The following is a 25,450-nucleotide window of genomic DNA, read 5'->3' as shown; positions in this document are numbered from 1 at the left end:
ACGCAATGTGGAAAAAAATTGACTGTCCATCAAACTTCACTGTCTAGAGGACAAAGAAAGTAGGCCTGGGGGATTGATGGATTCCAATTGTATGTCTGCAAGAAAACACCCGTGGATGGCCCATGTGAGCTGACTCTGGCTCCTGGGGCTCGGGCTGTGAGGCTATAAAATTGCAGTTTAGATGTTCTGGTTTGGGCTAGAGTCCAGGCTCTGGAGACCCCATGAGAGGGGCTGGTCCCAGAGACCAGGCTCCAGCCACAATCCCAATGTCTATTTTGCAATTTTATAGCCCCACGCCTGAGCTCACAAGTCCAAGTCAGCTGACATAGGCCAGGCACGGGTGTTTTATTCAAGTGTAGACTCAGAGGCTGAGTCCGGTGGGGCAATGTTTACACTGCAAAGCAATATGGCTTGAACCCTGGGTCCTGGCTTGACCCCGGCTCAGACTCTCCACATCCATGGGGTCCTAGGACCCTGGGTCCAACCCCTGGGTTATTGCAATTTATGTGTAGACAGAAAGGGAGTTAGGCTTGGGCCTGCGCTTACATTGCAGCACAGATATGCCCTATGTCTATTTTAGGAATTTGTAGGGCATCTGTGACTGCAGGATCTAGACACTAAACCATGAATTATATTTGTAGGACTTTAGAACTACAGTATGAGAAGAGCCACAGCCTTTATGACATTATTTTACAGTACTGTTAAAAGACAGTACAATAGAGGATAGGCTTTTCAAATGAAAGAGTGCTATCTGTTCACATCAAAGGGTATGAGACAAGAAACTGGGCCTTCTGATAGAAGGTCTTTGGTATTTAACTATCCAAAACATACAGTACGTTGGAGGGTTTTCCTAATAAAATAAGTCATCCATTAGCCTACATATAACCCAAATGACATCCTCACACAGTGCAACAGTCTTGGGGCCCAAACCATTCAAGAAGCAATTACAAAATCAATAACATATGCCGTGGTGATTACATTTGATTAGTGACAGCATGAAAAAAAGAGCAACATCCACAAAAAAAAAAAAACTGAAACAACACTTCATTGTTTCTTAAGTGAAAAAAATTCAGTTTTTCCATAAACTAAAAAGTTTCTGAAAGCATGGTAACTGCAAGTTTGATTATTATGCATAAGGGAAATTACTGTCATATTCTTGGTAGGGATGAGGCCACACCAGAACCTGAAGACATCACCACTACATTTAGCGGCAGAGTGGGATCTGGAGCTAGACTTTTCTACAGTGGGGCAAAACAAAATCCCAGTTCCAAATACCACGTGAAAGTTTGGATGCGGATCTGAGCTTTGTGGGTTGGACCCATTCCCAAGTCTCAGCTGATCTCTTTATTACATGAAACAAAAAATAATGTGAATATTAAGTCATCTAACGATGATTCACATTGGCTGCGTTTGCCAGTGTCCTGACTGACACCCAGTGAATCACCAATAAGACTGAATACAAGGATGTGTAATGTGATACAATGTGACATACTCCAGGGTAAGATGTACCCAGAGGAACCTAGAGTGGGACCCATTACACTAGATGTTGTACATGCACCTCTTAAAGGACAGCCCTCCATTATTGTTAGTTTACAATCTAAATAGACTAGACAGACAGAAGCTGAGAGGAGATGAGTCACGTAGGGCCTGATCTAAAACCTGCTGCACTTTGGATCAGGCCCAGAGAGATTAAGTAACTTGCCCAAGGTCACAAATTTTGTGGGAAAGAAGGGAACTGAACCCTAATTTCCTGAATCCCAGTCCAGTGTCTTAACAAGACTACCCTTTCTCTCTAATAATATAGCTGCTTAAGTTAAAAATCAAGGATTCCATTCTGCAATCTTTACTTGAGCAAAATTCTCATGTACTTCAATAGTGTTTCACATTGTTTGGTTTCATTGACTTCAGTGGGTTATTGCCTGAGTAAAGTCTGCTGAATTTGATTCCAAGTATCTTATCTAAATCAATCGCAGAAAGTGAAAGGGCAAGTCTCCATCGTTCCTTGACTACCTGAATTCAGTTTGGCACAGCTGTAAATAGAGAGTTTGGGCTGTTACATTGTGTGGAATAGAAAATCTGTGAAGTTAAAAGCATGCGGATTTCTCTCTCTCTCTCTCAAAGTAAGTATCCACCTTAAATAAATTAAATCATATAGCAGCAGTAGCTAAGGTGGTCAATGCAATTAAATTCAAAACCTGAATGTATTGAACTTTCTGCAATTATACATGGGTCATCTCTGGACAATATGTTGGCCATCTGGTAGCATCTGTGCTGTTCCCACTAATAGAGTTCCTGCTGTGGCTTCAGGCCATGACAGGCAGCACTAAGCAGGTCACATGTTGTGTCTTTCAGCCATATTTAGGTCACAGTTTGGGGGGAAGCAGGAATAATCATGTTGCACAAAGGCAATGAAAGTGAAGAGCCCCTCTCAGGTATTTTGTGTGTGTAAGAAGTTAAGAGATACTCTTCACAATTTTATCTGCTCCTCAGCCCTAGGCTGCAGGGAGGTGAGAGTCAATTGCAGCAGCCGTTGCAACAACTCCACTTAAGCTTACACTTCAAACAACGGTGGCTCCTGTAAAAGTCCCTCTGATATCGCTCTCTCCCCTGCCCCCATAATAAGGATCTCACAGAACATATTTCCTGAATGAACAGCATAATGGCCTATAAAAATAAGAAACTGAAAAGAATTCCCTTAATATTCACTCCCCCCACAACCTCTGCACCTTTCCCCCCCCCTTTTTTTTTTTTTTTTGAGACAGCACTCAGCTTGGAATCACTATCCAGATTTCAAGAACAAAGAGACCCTCTTTAGTAATCCTGATTAGAGCCTGTGGTGGAAGAACTGCCTTTCTGAACCCTGGACAAACCTGTAGGGGCAGGAGGGGGGAGTGTAGGGGAGGAAATGTAAATAATTTCATGGGAAATCTGCTAAGTCTGAACTGCTTTCGTGTCACATATTTATTCCACACGCCATTTTGAAAGGTAAGCTAGTGAAGTAAAATTTATACCAGTTAAATTAGAAGTGTCACCTTTTTGGATCAGAAAAAAACCTTTTCCTACCTACAATTCTCATACTGGGCTACATATCCTAATGACTTTAAAAAAATTCACTTGAAAACTCACGTGCACCAAAGATATAGTGGGTTTTTTTAAAATGTGACACTAATGTATTTTCTGCAAAATTCATTTAATATGGATTTAAAAAACACAATGTGCTTCGTCTCTTGACCAACATAAGCAATTTCAGTTTGACATCAATTAGTGAGTAGCTTTTACTCTTATAGACATATTTATAATGGAAAGGAGTGCATTTAGGCTTTAAGGTCCTGCCAACTAATCAATTTGATGAACTAATTGATAATAAATGTTAATTGACAACTAACAGCAGTCAATTAATTGCATTTCAAATGCAGCTCCAGGAAGCTGAGTTGAACATTATTCTACTTCAAGCTACTCAAATAATATCTCAGCAATGACTTTGCAACAGGCTTCAAAGGTCAAAATGGGCTACTTTTCCTATTTGTTAGAAGATGTTGGAACGTGTTCATAAAAAGCAGTGACCTGTGCACAGACATACTTTGCACTGTAACTCTGATGTGATGACTAGTTGTAGTACTTATTAGAGTGCCCCATTCATAAAGCTCTACTGTAGTTAAGGCTGCATCTGCACTGTCCTTTAGAAAGCCCTATTTTTTAGGCCTGAAATTCCCTTTGGGCGGAAACACAAAGCATAGGTCCCTTCTATCAGGAGGGATATTTGTTTGGATAAAAGCTGATCCCAATCAATACGCTGTTTGTGGGATGGGGATGGGGTGTTCCCATTGTTTGGTTTGCTTGTATTTACATGTAAGAGATTTTATGAGGTTTCTAATCCTTTTTATTACTGCTCAGAAACAAACATTTTGTCCTTTCAAAAAAAAAATGGGAGGAGGGAGGGAAGCGGAGGGTTGGAAGAGGGCACTCCCATACAGTACATTAAATAGGGCAATATGGATGAGCAGTTACTGCTTTTTCCTCAACATTTGAACGGACCCAGGATTTGAGGCCACTGTGATGGACAAACCCAACAACAAAATACAGTTTTAGAGGCTTACTTTGGATGCTTACTCAGCATGTTAAGGCTCTCCTTCCCAGAGCCTTTCCAAGCCAGCAATAGCCACTGGTTTTCCCCATCTTCACAATCCTCTGTGTCCACAACTCTGCAGGGTAGCTCTCCATCTTCCCTTTAGTTTCCTCCTTCAAATATGGTATCTTATCAGTCCCCGGAACGATCATAGGTTTCTAGAGCATCAGCTCTCTTTACACAAATGGTCTAGCTACCCTCTCACTAATTTTCCCTATTGATACAGCTATTGAAAAGATGGCCTTACTCAGACTTAAGGAGCACTTGCCTTCTTCCAATATCCTTGACCTTTGCCAGTCAGACTTCAGGCTGGGATATGATACAAGAACTCTCCTAGCTGAAGCGCTTGAAAGTCTCCTCAATACCATGGAGAGGGGACAAATGTCCATTCTAATATTGCTAGATATCACAGTAGTTTTTGACACCATTGATAATTACTTGCATCTGACTTGCTTACAGGCATTTCAGGGCTGAGCAGAGCAGAGCAGAACTAAGCAAGCTTCATCTATTCTTCTAAGATAGATCTTGCTCTGCATTACTATCTCACGGAACTATCTTACGGACCAGAAAACACCCAAAAACCTAGATGGCTCCAGCTCAACTCAGGTAAAATGGAAATGATGCTGGCAGGAATGGGAAAACTCTTTTAGATACTGGAAGGAGCCATAATCTCACCTTCTGCAGAGTCCAGCTGCCCTAAGATTGTCATGGTAGTTCACTTCCTTGGGCCCTTGCTGGACACATCACTGCTCCTAGACACTCTGTTGATGGTATTGGCCAGACATGACTTTTTCCATCTATACTAGTCAGGAGATTGAAACTTTTCTTTTCATATTCAGACGGTGATACATGCTTTCTTCCCTTCTGTTCTAACATACTGCAGTGAATATCTATGAAGGGCCAGATGCAGCTTCTTTGTGGCCAATATGCAGCAGCTCACCTCTACGTAGGTGGGTCAAACCATTGAAAACACATCAGGTTGGTGCATCTCACTTTGACATCCAGCTATGTGATCCTGGTTCTCATCTTTAAAGCCTCCATAGCCTCTACCCCTCTCTATATGCCCCATAGCAGCAGCTGAATCTGTTAGGAAAATCTTCCTGTCAGGGTGGTTAAGCACTGGAATAAATTGCCTAGGGAGGTTGTAGAATCTCCATCATTGGAGATTTTTAAGCACAGGTTAGATAAATACCTGTCAGGGATGGTTTAGATAATACTTAGTCCTGCCATGAGTACAGGGCACTGAACTAGATGACCTCTCAAGGTCCCTTCCAGTCCTATGAGTCTATGATTATGTCTGATGGTCCTGATCAGACCCTCAGGAGTGGATGCTGGGGACTTCCTGTGGCTGTAGAGTCTCACACTTCCAGAGAAGAGGATGCATCTCAACTTTTCATATTTTTAGGGCAAAATGCAAAGCATATCACCCTGCTCAGGACTTCCCTCTACAATTAAGATAGCAGGATGGACCAACAATGCTTCTCCTGGAAGATAAAAATCAAACACATCAGAAAGCTGCATAACATAAAAAAGTGGAAGAGAGTATGGTCCACTCTGCATGAACTCATGTTTTGCTTAATTGTCTATATGGTAATTTGATACTATACTGGTGGTCATATTAGACAAGAATAGATAAGACAGATGTATACGTCCTATCTTTCTCCCAATTTGTGACCTACAAATAGATTCCTATCCTTGAAACTCCCATCCCCTCAGTGTAGATCTCACACAGGACCTAGCATTACTAGGAATCTACACATTGGCCCTGGCCCTGCTGAATTCCAATTTCATGCACTTTTTAGTTATGTGCTCAGACTGCAAATTCAGATCCCATAGCATGTGGGACTAGTGAACCCAGAGCAGGACATTCTGAATTGGAGGGTTACAGGTGGCAGGGAACACACTGAATGATCTTGGGCGGAGGTGCCAGGGCTTACTGGAGAGTTATAGGGAGATAATTAGAATTCTATCAGAGAAATTTGCAGGCCATTTAGAGGGTTGCAAAGAGGAAGAGTGGTGAAGTCTTCAAAGTCTATTGAAGGGTTGGAGGGAAGAAGTGTTGTGAGTTCAGGAGAGGGAAAATGAGAGTGGGCACAATGACCTTGTATTAATTCCTCCAGACCTGAATACAAAAATAAATGGTTTGAGATGGAGTGAATATTACAGACTGAGTTTGCCTGTCACTAATTATATTGGATCTTGTTGCTGTTAACACAGCCAAACTCATTGGCAGAAAATGGATCTGATCTTATTATAACACTGCGGGAAATTTAATGACTTTTCAACAATATTTCTGTGCTGCACAATTTTTTTAAAGACATGTAAAAATTTACAAACAAAAGCTCCATTACAATAATATTCAAATTTTGGCACAGCACAAACCCATGTCTGATTGCAACTGCACAGTAGAAACATCATGCAATCTATGTCCTTCAATATTTTTCCATGAATGGGCACCAGCACAAGAACTTGATAGGTGCCCAGTTGTACTGACATGTCAAAGGACTTACGTTATTTTTCTACATTCAAACTGTGCCATTGTGCTTTTTTGGTTTAACGACATTATTTAATAGTAGTTGTTTGTATGCTCATTGTTTTATAAGGAAAGATTTCTGCTGTTGCTTTTGTCTATTTACTGTATTGTCGGAAGTTGTTTATTTTACACCATGACACAGATCCTGCATTAAAACTATCACTGGCAGGAGTCTCTGCGAATGTAACTATTTTTATGGACCAAATGTTGTGGGTCAATGTTTTAACACAAGCTTGTTGTATAGTATATTGCTCAGTAAAGTGTCCCTCCACTGCAGGCGTTTAACAGTCTGTCTGTTGGCTAAGCCATTAGTGCAATTCTGTGTTCTTTTTTGTTTTATTAAAGCAAGGATGGGCAAAGTGAGGCCCATGGGTAGCATGTGGCTCGTGGAGTTTTATAATGTGACCTATGGCTCCCCTCAACTTTAATATAAAGGGCAGCTTGTGAACACCACAGGTCTCAGCGTGCAATCTTAGCTGCTCAGACCAACCTGGAGCATTGCCCACTGGGTCTGTAGTCTCTGATAGCCACCCCTTTACTTGTTTTATGTAAGGTAGGTGCATCTGCCTAGAGTTTCAGGCAAGTGGCCTTTAGTTAGGCAAAGTTTGTTGCCCCTGTATTAGAGCAACATATAGGGATATGCTGCAGTGAGTCCTTTCCCTGCCTTGCTTAAAAGTTTCCAGGCTCCAGACACCTCCATGCAGGCTTTCATCTTTGGCAAGCTGCCAGAGGAGGGTGCTCTGTTGTTAGGTGAAGACCATCCAGGTTGGAGTGAGGGAATAGCTAAGTAGGAATCCTGTTTACCTTTCATCTTCCTCCAGGAAAAATACTCCAGTGTGTGGTGTTCTTCTCGCTCTCGCTCATTCTGTCACTCTCTAGCTCTTTTACAATAGCAACAACAATGATCTTGTCTAAATGATTTCACAGACGCTCAATTCAGACACTCAACTTTTAACATTTCAATTTTGTCATTTTGTTGCTTCACAAAAGGTGCGTTTCTCTGGCATAATGTTCCAAGAATTATGTCAATGCACAGTAATGGCTTTTAACATTAACTTGATCATTAACAAACACATTATCTGTGGCATAATCAGCACCTCAGTCTATCGTGTAATATGACAGTAGAGCGTTTGGAAGCTAAGGCATGGTCTATGCACAAATCAGTTCAATTTTGTGTGTGGACTCTCTTAAAATAATTTAAACTTGGTTATTATTGGTTGACCTTGCCCCTTTAATGTGTATAACAATATAATATAACACAAAGAGTTGCACAGGGGATTCCAAAATTTAACTATACTGGTTTAATTTAATTGGCTCCAGTTTGTATATAGAGAAGCCCTACGAAGAGGGTCCACTCGTTTTAACATGCTAAAGTCTTCGGGCTGATCTGTGTGCAAGTTTTGCACTAATTTGACTCTATCAGTTCTGTAAATTTACCAACAGAAGCTGTACAGATGTTCTCACTTTTATCTCACTAGAACAGCCTCCACAGTGAGGGTTACACCAATTTAACTCTGTCCTTGCCAGCAAAATGAAAGGTAACACAAGACTTCTAACTTGCTTTCCACTTTTTCCACACAAGAGCTAGCAGTTCTAGGCAATCTTTCAGATATTTTGACATTGTACTGCAGTTTACCTTTAATATGCCTCATAGCCGGGGACATACAGCATAAACTTGGGGTCCTCTACTAGTATCAATGTGCTCCCAGGAAGAATCTTTCCTGAAAGTGAGGTGGCAATTTCCTAGCTCCCCGAAAATATAAAGGGGCAGATCCTTAAATTGTAAATCTGCTTTGCTCCAGCTAGGGTAAATCCATTGATTTCAGTGCAATGATGTTGATTTACACCAGCTGAGGATTGGGTCCCAGTAATTTGCTCTTCTCAAGACAGTTTTCCCATCAGAGGATCTCAAAGCACCTTGCAAACCTTCATGAATTAAAACTCGCATCAATTCTTTATTATCCTCCCTTTACAGATGGAAACATCAAGCCACAGAAAGGTTAAGTGGCTTTACCAAGGTCATGCAGTAAGTCTGGGGCAGTGCCAGCATTAAAACTCATATCACTTGACTTTCACATTTGTGCTTTAATCAGCAGACCATGTCTCTCCATTGTGTTAAAGACAAACCGCTGCAAAATCACAGTGATTATTACATGGCGTTCAGCTGTTTACTCACTCCACTGATTTCTTACTGTACTGCCCTGTGCTCCATTATTCAATCATTATACCATCACTATTGTTTTCATTGGTTACTTCGACACCACTCAGGCCTATTCTCACCTGCACAACCACCCAGCTATTCTAGCAGCGGATCTCTCTGGAGCAGATTATCAGGTCTGCAACGGTATTTAGATGCCTAACTCCCATTGATTTTTGAGGATCTAGACTGCAGCGATTTTGTGCGATTTGCACAAATATCCCCTGGGGACTGGAACTGATCCTAGTTTGACATTTATGAACAAGTGTTAGAAAATACTAAACTCACTTTAAAACAGAGAGGTAAAGAAAATTATTTTTTTGTACGTGAGACAGATCCTTAGCTGATATAAATCAGCATAGCTTCATTGATGTCAATGGAGCTACAGTAATTTACAGCATCTGAGGATCTGGCTCAGGTATGTTTACATTTGACTGCATATTTAAAGATATGTGGTTCTTTCCAAAGGCTTGCACTGTTCAAATATTTCTTCAATACCATTACCTCCTTCCTAAAGCTCATTTTTCTTCAAACATCTTAAGTTTTGCTTTGCACATTTATAATGTGCTGTCTTTGTTGATCACTTTTTTTTTGTAATTCCATTATCACAAATCACAGGGTTGCCAAATATTCAAGGATCAGAAGATCACAAGTTGACAAGTAGCAGATGCACATAAAGAGGTTTTAAATAACATGCATTCATTTCCCAAATGCAACCACACAAAGTACCTATAACTTACTGTTAGCAAGCTCAGACACAAAGCCTGTAAAAATGCACTATCCTACTGTATTCACCATTTTGACTGTTTTAACTCAAGGAAGAATCAAAAGAAATTAGAAGGAAAACCTAAAAGGTTTCAGACAAGCTGTTTCTGTTTAAGGACAGAAGTTTCAGCTCAAATACAGCATAATTGTGATGTCATTGAGCACAGTGAAAGCTGCAGGCAAACAGAACATTTTCATTGTAATACCACTACTGTAGGCATATTTGAAACACTACAGCATCTTCAGACCATAATTATAACGGTTTGTTGTTTCTGTGGCTTCAAAGATAATAGAAGTTGTTCATAAAATTTACACAATGCTGATGTATCACATACAAAATATAGACTCAGTGTCATGGGCAAAATATTCCATTATCTATTTTGCATGGGAAGAAACAGCTGAGAAACCTACAGACCATCAAATTATGATTCAAGTGTTATCATTACCAGCAATTAGAGATGGAAACCCAGAGGTGCTAACCAAAATACTTAGCTGTAATCAGGTAAGCCAGCTTCAACTTGCCTTGTTAGTCAGGTCACAGGTGTTCAGTACCCAAAGAATTTATTCACTCAATCAGTGATTGTCTTGGGTTGTATTGTCTCATTAGTATTCACTAACACAGCCATAATAAGAAGGAGGGGGAAACACCAACATGAGAGGGGAAATAAGAGATGAACGGTGGGGAAAAAAGAAACCTTAACTGTGTAATACATGCTTTCCCCCACCCCCTCCTCCTAAGATTCTAAGATAAACACTGGCATGTGGTGCCTTCTACAGATGGATCAACAGCAGCATGCTTACAGCTGTGCCTATCTGTCACACAGGTGTTGCAGATTGCATTTGCCAGCTAGCCAACAGGCAGTGAGACTTCTTTTAAGGGCAGGGGAGGTGATCACCTACAGTTGTTTGACAGAAAAAGAGAGAGTAGCCCCCACACTGTTAATTGATAGGTTTACTCATCTTCACCACCTTGCTGTTCGGCTTCACCCTCTGAGGTGCAAAGAGAGGCAGATGTGGTATTTGGCAAGCTGTCAAGATTTATCTTTTTTAAAAAAGTAAGGCACATCAGAGGCTGCATTAAGCAGAGTCCTTCTGTCTGTAACAACACTGCCATCAGCACTGAAGATGCCCTCTGCAAATGCAGTCACTGGTGGGGGATTTAGGGAGAGAACAAGAGGATGCTATCCACAATTGATCCCCCCTGCATTCTACCTGAGGAGTACCCTTCAAATACTACATTGTATACATATTCTTTTGTAAATAATGAGACAGACTGCTTCTGCCTGAGTGTCCTTACCTATTCGGTCCTACTAATTTAGGTTCTCCTACCACTCAGCACCATGGTACAGTATCTGAGCACCATATGCTCAACCCTAGCCATATGCACACATGCATTTAAAAGGGCAGGAATCTACTCCCAGTTTTGCTGATAGTACAGTGTGGCTTTTATTGTGTTATTAGTTATTCTGCACTGTCAAATATTTTTCCCTTCCAATTATTCCTCTGACATTGGAGCCTGAGGACAGATTTGAAGCTGCACACATCCAAGTTGGGAAACATAATATTGGAAGGGTAGAGGTTATTGGCACCCAATGGAATCTTATTGTTTGTATTGCTAAACATCCTCCATCTATTTGACATAGTCACCTGAGAAGTTAGTCGTGATACTGCCTTGTGAGTCTTGGAGCTCTTGCACTTCTTGTTGGAAAACAGGGTGAATATGAAACCACACAGTGCTGACGTTCCTGCTACTGAACGTTGCAGAGACTTCAGCATTGTCTCCTTTCATTTCAAATTCAGTTTGAATTTTTTGCAGCAGGAAGCGCCGGTTAAGCACAGGCAGCACAAGACTCACAATGGCAATATCACCACTTCTCAAGTAACTGTTTCAAATAGGTGAAGGATGTTTAAGAAAACTGACACTAAGATTCCAGTGAGGGGACAGTGGACATACCCTCTACTATTCCAGTCTCATGCCTCCCAACACGCACATGAATGACTTTTTGTTAGTCTAGAAGCCATGCCAGCACAAATTGTGTGGAGTTCCTTTCTGCATGAGCTGGTGTTTTGGAAAGTAGTTTTCTTCTTGGAGTTGATACAGAATTTTTCTGGCCTAGACAAAATGGGCAACAGGTCCACAGATCTTACATTCCACTCCTAACATATTTTCAGTAAGTCACTCATAAGCCAGACAGGCCAGACTGTGTTCAGCCATGGTTACACAGTTTTATACCCATTATACTGGAAAACACAGAACATGTTTGGCAACACTGCTTGACAGTAGGGGCCTGATTCTCCAGAGTCTTGCACTTTGGGCAGTTATTTATACCTGTACAAAGTGAGTGCAAAACTCTACCAGATGAGAATGCTACTGTTTCACACTCACCTTGCACTCAGTTTCACCAGGTGTAAATAGCTATACCAGGTACAAGGAAGTAGAGAAACAGCCCCACTGAACAGAAAATAAGGGACATTTTATATTGGAACTAAAACGCCCATTGCAGATTGACTGCAATATAATCTTTTTTCAGACCCTTTAATTCAGAGTGCTACTTGTTTCCTGATGATACTTAGCTTGGAGCTGGGCAAGGCAAAGCCGGCAGACTGGAAGATTGCCTAATGCGCTGTGACTGACATGTAATCGAATATTTAACCACTGGTCCACATGTCTGCGGTGAAGTGAGTATGACACCCCTCCACGTAGTTGTGATCGCGCCTCGCTCTTCTGTAAACAGTTTCATAAAGGTGCAGTATAGCTTTTTATGAAATGTATGTGAGAGACAAGATCACAGTCACTGAGGTCACCTGCTGCCAAGAACTTCATGGGAACTTGCTGAAAACTAACCTTTAAATGCCAACATCAGTCCACAGATGAGCTCTTTAATGTTTTCATTCTGTTAACTGTTCAGAATAGTGACTTGTTGTACACTTGCTTTTCACAGCCACCATTTCATTCAGTGAAATGGACAAGCCACTTGATGACTTTATGTTTCATAACCCTTTTGTATTTGTGGGCACTAAAAAAAAACCATTTGGAGGGTGAGAACCCTCAAGGGAGAGAATTCAGATGTTTTGTTCAGGCCTCAGAAAAGGTATCGATTCTCCTTTTCCTTTACCACAGCCTCTTGGCTACCCAAGCGCTTTGTTTCTGTGTACTTTCCCAATGCAGCAAGCATTTCCTTTTAAAATAGCATTTGAGCAATGACATCCTGCAGGCACCCACCCTTGCCTCAGGAGTGGCAGCTGGTGCAACTGGAAAATATTTTTGGTAATACTTAAATAAAATTGCCATGTCAGACCTGGAGGTTTAGAGAAAATGTTTCATTGCTTGACAATGGTTAAGGTTTAAACATTACTGAATTGCTTAGGGTGAATATAGAGGTTTATTCTTCCCCTTCTTTTTGGTGTTTTGCTGGTAGCATCTGATATAAATGTCCCAGTCAACAAAAGGTATTTAGATTTCTCAGTTATACACTGCTCTCTTTCCCCTTTTCTGGCAGGCTGAGAAAATCTCACACTTTTCCTCCCTGGTTATCAGCAAGTATCAGAACCTTTGCCCTTATCTGCAGCTACTGTTGGTAGTTAGCAGGGCTGTAATTACACTACTGAAATATGGGTATTTAAAAGCTTGAGGCTTCTGGAGGAGATAGTTTCAGTACTCTAGGCATCAGGTTTGAAATACCTAGAGTCCCTGGAACTAGCAGGGTTGATTCATCTATTCATCCTAAATTATGTCCCATGAAGTTCACGATGTCTCTTTAAAAAAATACTCTTGAGTGGTTTGGTTCTTGCTATCTCTGAAATTGATCTTTAGTTTTTCTATTAATGATAAGAACAAAAAGTGAAACTGGGACAATGTTGGTAATCTGGTAACCTTTATTGATAGCTGCTGAAAGAGCCAGCGTTTAATTTGTGGCATGGCTTGCTGAGCTTTGGCACATCTATGCTTGGCAGTTCATAGCCCTGGCACCTCTGGGCTTGCCGCGTCAGTTATGAAAGTTAAAAAGTTACTTGTGTCCCAGTACCTAATTTCTTGAGCCCCAGCACATCTTCTGTTAGAAATTAAGCACTGTGAAGATCTAAGATGATATTCTCAAATGAGCCCAAGGGAGTTAGATTCCCAAATCCCATTGAAAATCAAAGGGAGTTTGGCACTTAACTCACTTGGGTTCCTTTGAAAATCCAAGCTAATGTCCAGGTGAAATCCAGAAATGCTATGTACAGAAACCTGTCAGTATTTAATGGGAAATTATCCAAATGCCCACTGTCTCTGAATGTCAGCTATCTCCATTCAGAAGTACAACATAATCTCAGAACTCAATATGTTAATTGGAAAACTTTAAAAAAAAATAGTTATCTATCTAACAAAAATTGAATTGAGAAATATTGCTGCCTTCTCCAACATGATGTAGACAGTACACTCTTGGAAACTAGAATCAGCGTGGCTTTTTCCAATGCACTCTTGAAATAACTGAAATTTTTTTTCTCCAATACTTTGCCTCAGAAATCAGTGGCTATTATGCCAAAGTGTAGTAGCCTGCGGAGATGCATAAAGGTCTAGATATGAAGCTTGATGCCTGAGAAGTTGAGAGTAATTTCACTATAGTTCCAGGCAGGTGTTTATCTATTTACTGGTGATAGAAGTCCCCAAGCATTTCAGAGCACAATCTATCACCCAGCATGTCATACCAAGCTTCCTCCTTTCCCAAGTCCTTATTGTAGTCAAGAAATTCTCTGCCTATGTGGGGAAGGAAGAGGTAAAGGTAAAGGAAGAAGTACAGCCTACTCCAAAGCCACCATCGTGCCTCTCCTTGAATTTGATGCTGAAGGCTCCGGCAGCTGGCAGTCTTCCACAGGGGATGAAACTCACCCACTTCTACTTATACCGTCACTTACCTTAGGCCAGAGATGTGTGTCTGTTTTTATTATTCAGATCTCTCATACCACTGAGCCACCTGTACAACAGATTTAACATACAGAAGTGATTCTGTTGCTATCTGCAGTGAAATAATCTTGGCAGGAAAGGATAGCTAATCCCTAGCATGATTTTTTACACTGTGCGTAATTTAAAATCCCCTCTTTGGATAATTAATGTATATTTGGTACTTTCTTCATGGAAAATAATCTTCAATGCCCATTTTCACAGATGGGCCTGAATCAATATCTAAGATCTGAACTTCTTAGCTTCATAATGAATTTAAGGAAAAGCCTGGTTTGAACACTCATGAATGCCAGTCTTCAAAATCTGGATAGGTATTGGAGCTTTCCCCAATGTTATATAGTTAGGTTTGAACTGATCAAAAAACCAGCTTTTTGGTTTGATCCCATCTCAACTCGCACCTGCTCAATGTTAAAAAACTCATAGAATCATAGAATATCAGGGTTGGAAGGGCCCTCAGGAAGTCATCTAGTCCAACCCCCTGCACAAAGCAGGACCAATTCCCAACTAAATCACCCCAGCCAGGGTTTTGTCAAGCCTGACCTTAAAAACCTCTAAGGAAGGAGATTCCACCACCTCATCATCTGGGCTATGAAAAATGGTAGAACAATAACCACTGGTTTGTCCTCAGCTTCCCAAAGTCTGAGCAGATTCAAAATTCCCTTCACCAAAACTTTATGCTATGACTGTAAGACTGCTTGAACATTACAAGGAAAAACTTGTACTTTTGCGGCTGTTCAAGTGATACTTACAGCACCATTCTTTCTCTATTTAGTTTAAAAATTAGGTAGATAATGATAATGTTCCTCCCATAGATGATCTCCTACTTTTTAATGATATCCACTGTTCTCCCCTACATAAATGACTAAATCTTCACAGAATCTCCATCTTGATTAGCACTCCTGCTAGTAAAATTTCACATACTAAATCAGTACCAGCTGCAGCAAGAAAGAATGAAAAAGGCAAGTGTAAATGTTCCATATGCCCTACCAAATTGGCATCTGTGTCAGTAACCCTGTGGTTTTTTTTAAACAATTGTATACATACATTCTCAGAAGTGTTTTGCTCACAGAATTCTGCAAGCAAAATTCTCTCTGTTGGTACACCACTGAAATGTCACATCTAAAAGCAGCAAATAGTCTTCTTCTTTCTTCCTGTACCTAACCTGTATGTTCAATTAAATGAAGTTGCTTTAAATTTACTGTACCTTTATTATGATGTCCGTTCACTGTAACATGACACTGGAGTTCTCTTGCAAAGCTGCTTTACATTTAGAATTTAGTTATTAGTAACATTACAGACAGCCAAAGTTACTATGGCATTTTAATCATTTCCAAGTTGAATTCAGAAATAAAGACTCAAGTTCCAAATCAGATATTCTGGAACACAGTATTGGGAAGCATTTATAATAACCGACATCTCTGCTTTCAAATGACTCGTGAATGACGATGCACTGAGAAATATTTAGAGAGACTGTAACAAAGTATTACTGGAGATGTCCACTGACTCAGCTTCATAATGAAGAGTCACTATTAGGTTAAAGGTAAGACAGGTGCTAAAGCCTCTCAAGACACTGATATGATACTAAAATATCTGAATGCCAGCACCTTCATCATACTGCCACCCAAGAGAACAGAGCATGGCACAAAGCATTACACATTAAAAAATCACTGTAAAATAACCAGCTATATCCTGGGTGAAAACATTTTAAGATATTTATGTTCATGCTGTCACTGGAATTTGATCGGAATGACAAAATGGACTTTTCAAAATAAAACAAACATTCATTCACTCGCCAAATGGTTAACAAATGCTGAAAGCTTCTGTGGTAAGATGATATAGGACCAGATCCTCAGCTGATGTAAATCAGCAGAACTCCACTGGACTTCAATGGAGCTACACTGATTTACACCAGCCAGGGATCTGATCTGCATAGGGAATGCTAAAAAAAAAAAATCATACAATTTCCCAGCATGATAGGATACCTTGTAAATAAGAAGAATTCAGTACAAGTTTAGTAGCATTAATCAAAAGATGTGTCCAGAAATAATAAAGTATTTTCCTTCATTTTCATAAACCAAAGAGACCCTCTTCCCACAAATTTCTGTTCCTCTGTCACATGATATAGTGGTGACACCTCATATTTTTCTAGTGCAATATGGAGCATATATTTGCATATCATGTCATGCCTGTCCATGGTAATCAGAAGCCATTATTTCTAAAAGCTAAAATTTCCCTCCTGGATCCCTGTATGCCAAGTTTCAGCTCACAGTATTTTTATATATGGCTGTCATATAATTGCTGCAAAGAGAGGTTTATAAGGAAATGCTGACAAAATCATAAGTATGGTGTCACATTAGCGCTACCATACTTACATCTGTGGCAGAGGTTCCTTTTAACATCATTTCTAGTACTACCGTAAAAGCACCTCTAATCTCATTCTTGGCATGAGCAACAAATGCCCAACATACATAGGGTACAATAGTTAGAGTAGGGAACTCTGAGTCCTGACCCCAAGGATGAGATACATTGAAGTCAGTGGGATTTCTTCCCTCAGGTCTGTTCCCAACTCTGCCAATGATTTATTATGCAAGATTGGGCAAATTTATTCATCTTCCAAAAATGGACACGAAAATATGTTCTGTAGCTACCTCAAAAGGGTTCTAGGATGATTAGCTAATTAATGACAGTAAAGAAATTAAAAAGTTCCTTATAGTAAAGGTGAAGTATAAATGCAAAATATCATTATTATTTCATAATAACCACCAGATACTGTATTATACAGAGGTAGTATTAGCCTACAGCATCCTTGTGGGTCTAGGTATTTGGGTCATGTGTCTTATTTGTGAGTTCCAATACTATAGCTGGTTTAAGTCTTGTCCTTGACATTCTTTTCATGCAGGTTTTTATATGCAATGATATATATAATATATTAAATGGTGTTAAAACTATCAATCCAAGGTACTATTTTTAACCCAGTGCAGAAGATGGGACAGAAGCATAAGTGACAATTAAAGAAAATATATTCAGAACGGTCTTCAGCAAATATTTTTTCTTTTTTCCCCCTGCAGGAATCATAAATGTGTTTAATGGCCTCCCAGGCAAAGATATTAGGGCAAAACACTGTGTCATTCCAAAACCAAAACTGTTATCATGGGGCGAATGGGCTGCTAAAAGTTCTGTGATCATTAACAGGTGAAAAAGTCTTATCTGCCCCCCAAATGTCTGAACTTTCTCTCTGTTTGCTTCTAGGCCACCCCTTGATGCTACTGAGACTACAGATGCATAGAATTTACAGAGTTTTCCTCATCACGGGGAGTAAGAAGAGCCCTTTCAATATGTATAAGAAGTACAATCACACACTCACGACTATATTTTACGCCTGCCTGCAACCTAAACAGCTGAACAGATTGTGATGAAATTCAGACACTGATAATTTGATGAAAAAATACTTTCTGGCCAAAACTCTGGCTTCCAGAAGTTTTTCGAATCTAAACATTTTATTTTGAAATGGTGAGGGGAGAGACCAGTCTTATGGAAAATCTATGAAGAAAACATGTAGTGCATGTATTTTTTTAAAAAAAATCCTATGCAAAACAAAAACATTTGTCCAGCTTTGGGATTTTTCCAATGACTTGGGTGCATTTTCTCTCCCTGACTTCAGAGACTTTAGCTATATTTATCTAATAAGCACTCTTTGCCTACCAGTGTTTCAATGGTGGTTTAACAGTAGTTTCAGTGTCAAATTGCCCTTTCCTCAGCAGGGATTGTTAAGCCTTTCTGTATTATACTTCCAAGACACTCAGGAGCTGGAGTTGGAAGATATAATATTTTCTTTGAAGTTTGCATTTCACAACACACTGGGATGCAAACAAGCTCCAGTTTCTCAGTAGTCAAACAATTCTGGCACACAGGGACTAGGACTAAATATTGTACCAAATTTTCTAATTATGTCTTTGTGATATTTACTACATGATGTTAGGTGAAAGCAGATTCTAATCAATATAAAACCCCTTGTCTAAACAGGACATCTGGGCTTTGAAATATTCTGTTTGTTGTCTCAGAATTACCCTGTAGCATGCCACCATAGCTGTATAAATATCTTAGTTGGTGAAAACTTTGCAGTATTTCTGATAAGTTTATCATAAACAGATGAGCACTTTTTCTCTTGTTGCTTAAGGTGCTGTAAAACCCAAGATAAAAATCAACTCTAGTATGTATAAAATTACAAAAACTTATGTCAGTATAACATTAGGTTTACACATTTAAAAGCTCAGAAATCAGGCAATATTAAAGTTAAGGTTCTCAAAGTTATGCTAACTTGGCCAGATTGCATATCTTGAGTGTTTCATGGTATAGATATTTAGCAACATAACATTAGCATGCTAATATACATCTTTCTAAAGCAACACATTTGTATTATGGATAACTTAACAGACCTATGAAAACTTTACCTTTTTCATAGCCTTGACCTGATTCTCAGTTGGCATAAATCAGGATAGCTCCATTGATTTCAGAGTTACAACTATTTACACCAGCTAAGAAACTGACCCCTATATTTTGAGCATTTGGTGTCAGATTCTGATGCCCACACTCATGATGGGTAGTACTTTATTTTGTGAGTAGCCCCACTGATGTCAATAGCAATATTCGTAAAATGAGGTATATTCAATGGGAGTAAGCGTAGCAGAATCTGGCCCTTAACTAGCAACCTTAACATTATATTCATGTTAGTTTTTAGAGTACTTTTCTTGGTTTTGCTTTCACTCACACTCACACACACGGGATTGGGGGGAATCATGAAAAGTCCAGTGCTTTTAAGTGCAAGTAGATGGTATGGTATTCTTTGCTGGAGGAACTTACAAATTCTTTAAACTGGAATTCACAAGAATGCAGACTTTACAAGCTCTCTTAGCTTCACCTGTCAGCCCCATGATTTGTTCTTGCAGTGACTGTAAACTCCACAGGAGAAAAGTTAAGCAGAGAGGAACCTATCAGCTCTGCAGGCACATAGACATTTCAGAGCAGAACATATTTCTGCATTCAAATCTGTCTCCAACGGAAGTTTTTTATGCTAAAAACATTCCCTGTAGATAATAAGACAGGTTCTGGCTCCCCAAGCAGCTGCTTTGCAAAGCTGGCTTATCCAGCTATCCAAGAATTGCCCTGGGGTAGGGAAATCCCCAAATGGCACAGGACCAGGACAACTAGCTTTATGCCACCCCAACCAGTATAGAGGGGATGGCCAGAGTGCTCTGGCTCTAACTTGCATCAGCCAACTCCAGGATAAGGGGGATATAAAGGTGGCACAAAGTCACTTTTGCCCCTCCTGAAGTCCTGTGTTGAGTGACACTTAGCTGGACCTGAGGGGCTAGCCCATTATCTACAATGCTAAGCTAATGCTGCAGTTAATGTAGCCCCAACATTAGCACAAGTTGCCACCAGACATTATTTATTATTGTTATTCCTGTAGCACCCAGAGACCTCACTCAAAACTGGAACCCCATTGTGCAGGATACTGTACAAATACATATAAAGACAGGCTGGGATCCAAGAGAGAACTTAGGTATCTAATTCCCTCTTTTAGGCACTTAAGTCCCCATTTTGGTTGTACCGTGATCCTCAAAATCCCTGTCAAACCCTGTAGGTGCTTAAACTCAGTGCCAAAGTTATTCAAGATAAAAGTTCCCTCAGGGCCTACATTTGTGCTGTTGGGCATGCTCACTGCTGCCTCTCTCAAGGTGTCCAGACACCTGTCTCCTCTCTCAGCCCCAGAAAGATCCCCAAACCAGGAGAAGACAGACTTTTGGCCACCTATGTTGTATATGGGGCCTAATCCAGTGTGTGGTCTTAGAGCAACTTGCGGCCTGTCAGGGTAATCTGCTGGCAGGCCGTGAGACAGTTTGTTTACCTTGACCGTCCGTAAGCACGGCCACCCGCAGCTCCCAGTGGCCACGGTTTGCCATTCCTGCAGGAAGCCATGGGCCATAGGGATGTGCTGGCCGCTGCTTTCTGTAGCTTTCATTGGCTGGGAATGGTGAACCATGGCCATTGGGAGCTGCAGGGGGGGGAGGAGGGGAGGGCGTGCGTGTGGACGGTCAAGGTAAACAAACTGTCTCCCGGCCTGCCAGCAGATTACCCTGACTGGCCGCAGGTTGCCCACCACCAGCTTAGAGGATGCCTAAGAGGTCTGTTTCCATTTACAGTCTGGCCAGAGGAGATGGCACCAATGATCACCTTATAACTTTTAGCCCAGTGGTCAGAGCACTCACCTGGGATGTGCAAAACCCACATTCTATTTCCCCCTCTCTGCCCTGTTCTTGTCCTCTCAGGGGAGTGTTCTAACCACTAGGCACTGGATAGTCTGATGTAGACTCTCTTACTCTCAATCTGTTGAAGCTGTTCCACTGTGGATAAACAATGAAAGTGTGATTGGGGTAGGGGGACTAAACCAAGGGTACCCTGCCTCCCATGTCGATGCCTGAAATTATGAATTTTGCTATTTGTGGATTATGTGTGAGCAAAAAAAATTACATATTGACTTAAAATGGGTAACGTGTTGAGTGTTTTCACCTGTCTACAACTGAAAAAAACAGTTTCCAAAAACATTCACGTTGAGACTGGGAACAAATGAAAAATTCTAGCCAGAAATTTTCAGCTAGCCATGAGAATGTGAAAGCAAGGGGTTATAATGAAAGTCCTTAACTAGAGCTTTTGTTATAAACATTATATGCAAAGTCTAAACTTAGAGTAGAACACCAGAGTACTAGAGCCTTAAAGTTCCTTCCTCTCCTGAGGAATGAATGGCACTGAATAATACTGAGTTCCTCTGCAAAGACACACCCTACGTGCACTGAGCATAGAATGTTCAAGATCCAGGAGAGGATTGGGAAGGGTGGAATCCCTACCCTTTTTCTTCATGGCATTCTATTAATCCACACATTGTATCCCTAAGAATTCAGGAGCAAATCTATCTTAAAACTGTCTTTTACTTCAAATAGTACTTTGGGGGCTCCTCTGGTGAGATGCTGTTGTATTAGTGTTCTTGGTAATAATGGAGATCCAGTCATGGTCCTTCTCTATTATACCAGCAGAAGGTGGGGGTGCTACTGAGGCAACATACTCAACATTTGGGAGAAGAGTTCCAAAGCAGAGGTTCTCAGACTTTTTCACAATCTCATGAACCATCTCCCCTTCTGTTTGGAAGCGCATGACACCTCTGTGGCTATAACAACAATTTCTTCCATGAGAAAATAATACTAGGAAATAATTTAATGTATTGTAGGTGTCTTCTAATGCATTTTAGTGGCTGAAAACAAGGAGGAGAGCCAGCACCAAGTGACCACTGAGTTCTCCATGGACCAACAGCAAGTATTCCATGGACTACCAGGGGTCCACAGACCACAGTTTGAGAATCACTGCCCAAGAATACCAGGCCAATTAAGGAGTAACATTAGCAAGCTCTGAAGACAGTCCCATATAATCCTATTCAGACAGAACGAAGAGAGCCATGAAGGGCAAAAACCGGGGAAATGGGATTCTCAGGGCCCTTATAGACACACATAGAGGACGATAGGGAAGTAAGAGATGGCACTTTAGTTTCCTAAGTACATCCTCAGTCACTGCATTTTTAGATGAGAATTTCCAGAGGCAAGGACTAAAAGAATATTTTGGTTTTCTTTGGGAGATTAATCACTTGGTCACTTGTTACCTTTTGTTAGAAGCCTGACACCCTGTAACCTTCTTGCACAAGAAAACAGATATCCTTTTATGCATCAGTTTTGAAAGAAAAATGTTTGTTTTCCCATTAAAGTAAGCAATTTTTGTTGAAAAATGTTTATGAATTGTGAGACAAACACACCAAAATATGGTACAACTGACACAGGAGGGTGCCAAGTGGTTTAGGAATTCAATGAAAGCAAATCTATTTAAAAAAAATGTCATTCTCTCCCCCTCTCTCTCTGTTTTTCTGGAGATGTGTGTATCCTTTTACACATAAAAATGTATTAAGAACATGTTCTGAAAAATAACAAAGAATAGCAGAGAACTCAGGAAGTGAATGGCACTTCAGATGAAGTTTAGCAAATTAAGCCATTGACCTGCAGAGGAGATTAATACCAAACAAGGTGCCCCTTCTTCTAAAGTAATGAATATTCTTCAAACAGCAAGGGAGCACTGACTGCTGTTTGATGCTGATGACATTGAAAATTTAGGAGAACAGAAATTCCATCATTTTTCATTTGTATGCAAATGCGCCTGTTCCAGAAATTAACCCCTGAACCCCATGTCAGTTTTCATCTGGAGGAATTCTCTCTGCTAGCACCACACAGTGCAGCCTTGTTGCTATCCTGGTGTCACTGGGGCTTCCCCGCATAAAACAAAACAAAAAGAAATGGGTGGGGGAAGAGACCAAATCGGAATGCCAGGCTTTGTTTACCCCCATTAATGGGGGCTGAAGAAGCAATTGAAGCAGGGGCACATTGTAAAATGCACATCTCTAATGCACGGCCCTGTGTACTAGCAGAATTGAAATGCAAAATGCAGCCATACTTCTTAAGGCAGAACAGCTACCACTAATCATTTCCACTAGTGTTAAGGTGAACCATGGGACAATATACAAATCCTATTACTCTTCCTTTCAGCCAGGTCTTCAACAGTTAAAAAGTTCCTTTGTTACTTAGCACCTTAGACAAATGCCACTATCTGCATGTGAAGGGGAAAGAAGTGATTGAGGTTTTTTAATAGATGTGGATTTAATTATGCTAATTTAGACAGCTGTAAAGCTTTTTCAGTATAGCCACATAATGGGACCAGCAAGCACAGGTGTCCTTCATTGCAGGAAGTTACTGTTTAAACTTAGTCTTTTGGTAAGGAAGGGAAAATGCGAAGTAATGGTTAACGGAAAACTATTTTCTGAAGATCTAACTAGGAAACTTCACCCTTATGCTTCGTACTTCCACATTACTACATAGGGATCAGAAGGAAATCCACATTCAGTAAGCAACGGTGCAAACACTTCACAGCTCAGGGGCAAGCTTATCTCTAACTGGTTCGGCTAAGGCTAAAACAGGAAGAAATATGATCTTGTAGGTAAGGTATTGTGCTGCCACTCAGAAGATTGGGATTAAATTCCTGTCTCTGCCACAGACTTCCTGTGTGATCTTGGGCAAGTCAGATAATCTCTCCAGTTTAGTAACATTGTCTTATTTTTAAGAAGGGATAGTTGCAGACCTGTGTCAACACATCCCATTGTTTCTTTTAAAATAGACATTCAGATTTAACTTAATACTTGTTAAAATGTGAGACTAATGGCATTGTGAAGAGTCAGGCGCAGTGCAGCTAACCACCCTGCAAGCTTCGCTATACAGCTCTGCCAGACCAATGGCTCCCAGTCACAACGCATCCGGTCATCTATTTCTATTGGTCTCTTGTCTGATTTTTAGAGTGTAAGCTCCTCTGGGTAGAAGACATGCTTGTTTCTTCTGGTAATGCTTTACACATTGTGAATGCTCCAGAAACAAATACCAAACAGCTTCTGTGAGGGGAACAAGAATGACACCCATCAACTAGGATTTGAGCCCCGCCTTCCATGTTAATGTATTTCTTCTATTTTGGGTAGTTATGTGGCCCTCATCATCATAGTATCTGCGCACTTCATAATCTTTAATGTGTCTTTTCTCACAACACCCCTGTGAGGTAGGACAGGGCTATTAACCCTGGTAGACAGATGAGGAACTGAGGCATATTGAAGCTAACTGACTTGCCCAAGGTCACACAGGAGGTGTGTGGCAGAGCCCAACTTGAAGCCAGGTCTCTCAAAGCCTAAGCTACTGCCCTAACCATTCCACCATTCTTCCTCTTTTCTCTAATTCAAGTACTCGAACTGGGCTGAATCCCAATATAAGGTTAGCAATGGGATGGCACCCAGGAGCTGGTATGATTTCAGTCAGTAGCCAAGACATTCCATAGTAAGAATACTGCACATTACTAGCTACACTTTTTGACCTATTTAGCATGCTAAAGAATTCTTACTGAAAGGAGCCCAGAAAATGCAGTTGTATAGAGAAAGTCATCGCAATGTCTCAGCAGATGCCACGCTGATGTCAATGGCCAGGGGCGGCTCTAGGTATTTTGCCGCCCCAAGCACGGCAGGCAGGCTGCCTTCGGCGGCTTGCCTGCGGGAGGTCCTCGGTCCTGCGGGTTCGGCGGCACGCCTGTGGGAGGTCTGCTGAAGCCAAGGGACCAGCGGACCGTCCGCAGACATGCCGCCCAAGGCAACCTGCCTGCCGCCCTTGCGGCGACCGGCAGAGCGCCCCCTGTGGCTTGCCGCCCCAGGCACAGCTTGGCATGCTTGTGCCTGGAGCCACCCCTGTCAATGGCAGACTTGTAAAGATTTCCCTTCTTCATAGCAGGTCTAAGGAGTACAGAAGTGGTATATCAAGGGAAGCTGATGGGGTTAAAATTAAATTAAAGGTCAGATTTAACACAACAAAACTGGGGACATTCAGAATTAAGGTTGTCATTCAGCTTCTTAACGCTTAGAAAACTGCACAGAAAATCTGTTTACAAATATACTCATTATAAGCAGCCCTCACCACCATAAGGGCCCTGATCCAAAGCATGACCTAACTGCCTAACGCTTCCCCCCCCCCCCCCACACACACACACGCGCTCATTCAGAGTGGTACTGCCCTTCTCACCAATCTGGCAAACACACCTTTCTTCAATAAGCTTCTAGATCCAAACTGCAGCCATTCCAGATGCCAAATGCTGCCCCGACACACTCCCCAGTTTCCCTCCAGCGGCGCAACATTCCCACAAGTCCCCTCCATTGCTCTGCTGCTCCCACTAGTTCATCTGATCAATTCACAAAGCCTCCTTTGGAGCTGC

The 25,450-nt window shown here is 41.0% G+C and overlaps 2 long non-coding RNA genes across 3 annotated transcripts in view; one reads left to right on the top strand and one right to left on the bottom strand.

Annotated features, from left to right (window-relative positions):
• LOC120375035 overlaps nucleotides 1–10,144 on the bottom strand; it is a 42,797-nt gene extending 32,653 nt beyond the window's left edge. The window contains exon 1 of the long non-coding RNA XR_005586405.1: nucleotides 10,102–10,144. This is a non-coding gene — a long non-coding RNA (uncharacterized LOC120375035). The remainder of the gene's footprint in view (nucleotides 1–10,101) is intronic.
• Nucleotides 9,834–18,414, top strand: LOC120375034. 2 transcript variants are annotated; one of them, XR_005586404.1, is made up of 3 exons: nucleotides 9,834–10,123; nucleotides 12,153–12,300; nucleotides 17,813–18,414. It is a non-coding gene; the product is annotated as an uncharacterized LOC120375034 (long non-coding RNA). The 2 variants fall into 2 exon arrangements; XR_005586403.1 differs by having other exon boundaries at nucleotides 12,196–12,300; nucleotides 17,813–18,413.
• Nucleotides 18,415–25,450: the final 7,036 nt, after the last annotated feature.

The sequence above is a fragment of the Mauremys reevesii genome, linkage group 11, assembly GCF_016161935.1.
Source record: "Mauremys reevesii isolate NIE-2019 linkage group 11, ASM1616193v1, whole genome shotgun sequence".
Taxonomy (NCBI): domain Eukaryota; kingdom Metazoa; phylum Chordata; order Testudines; family Geoemydidae; genus Mauremys; species Mauremys reevesii.
The sequence above is the reverse complement of the archived record's forward strand: the minus strand, read 5'-3'. Positions and strand labels throughout refer to the sequence as shown.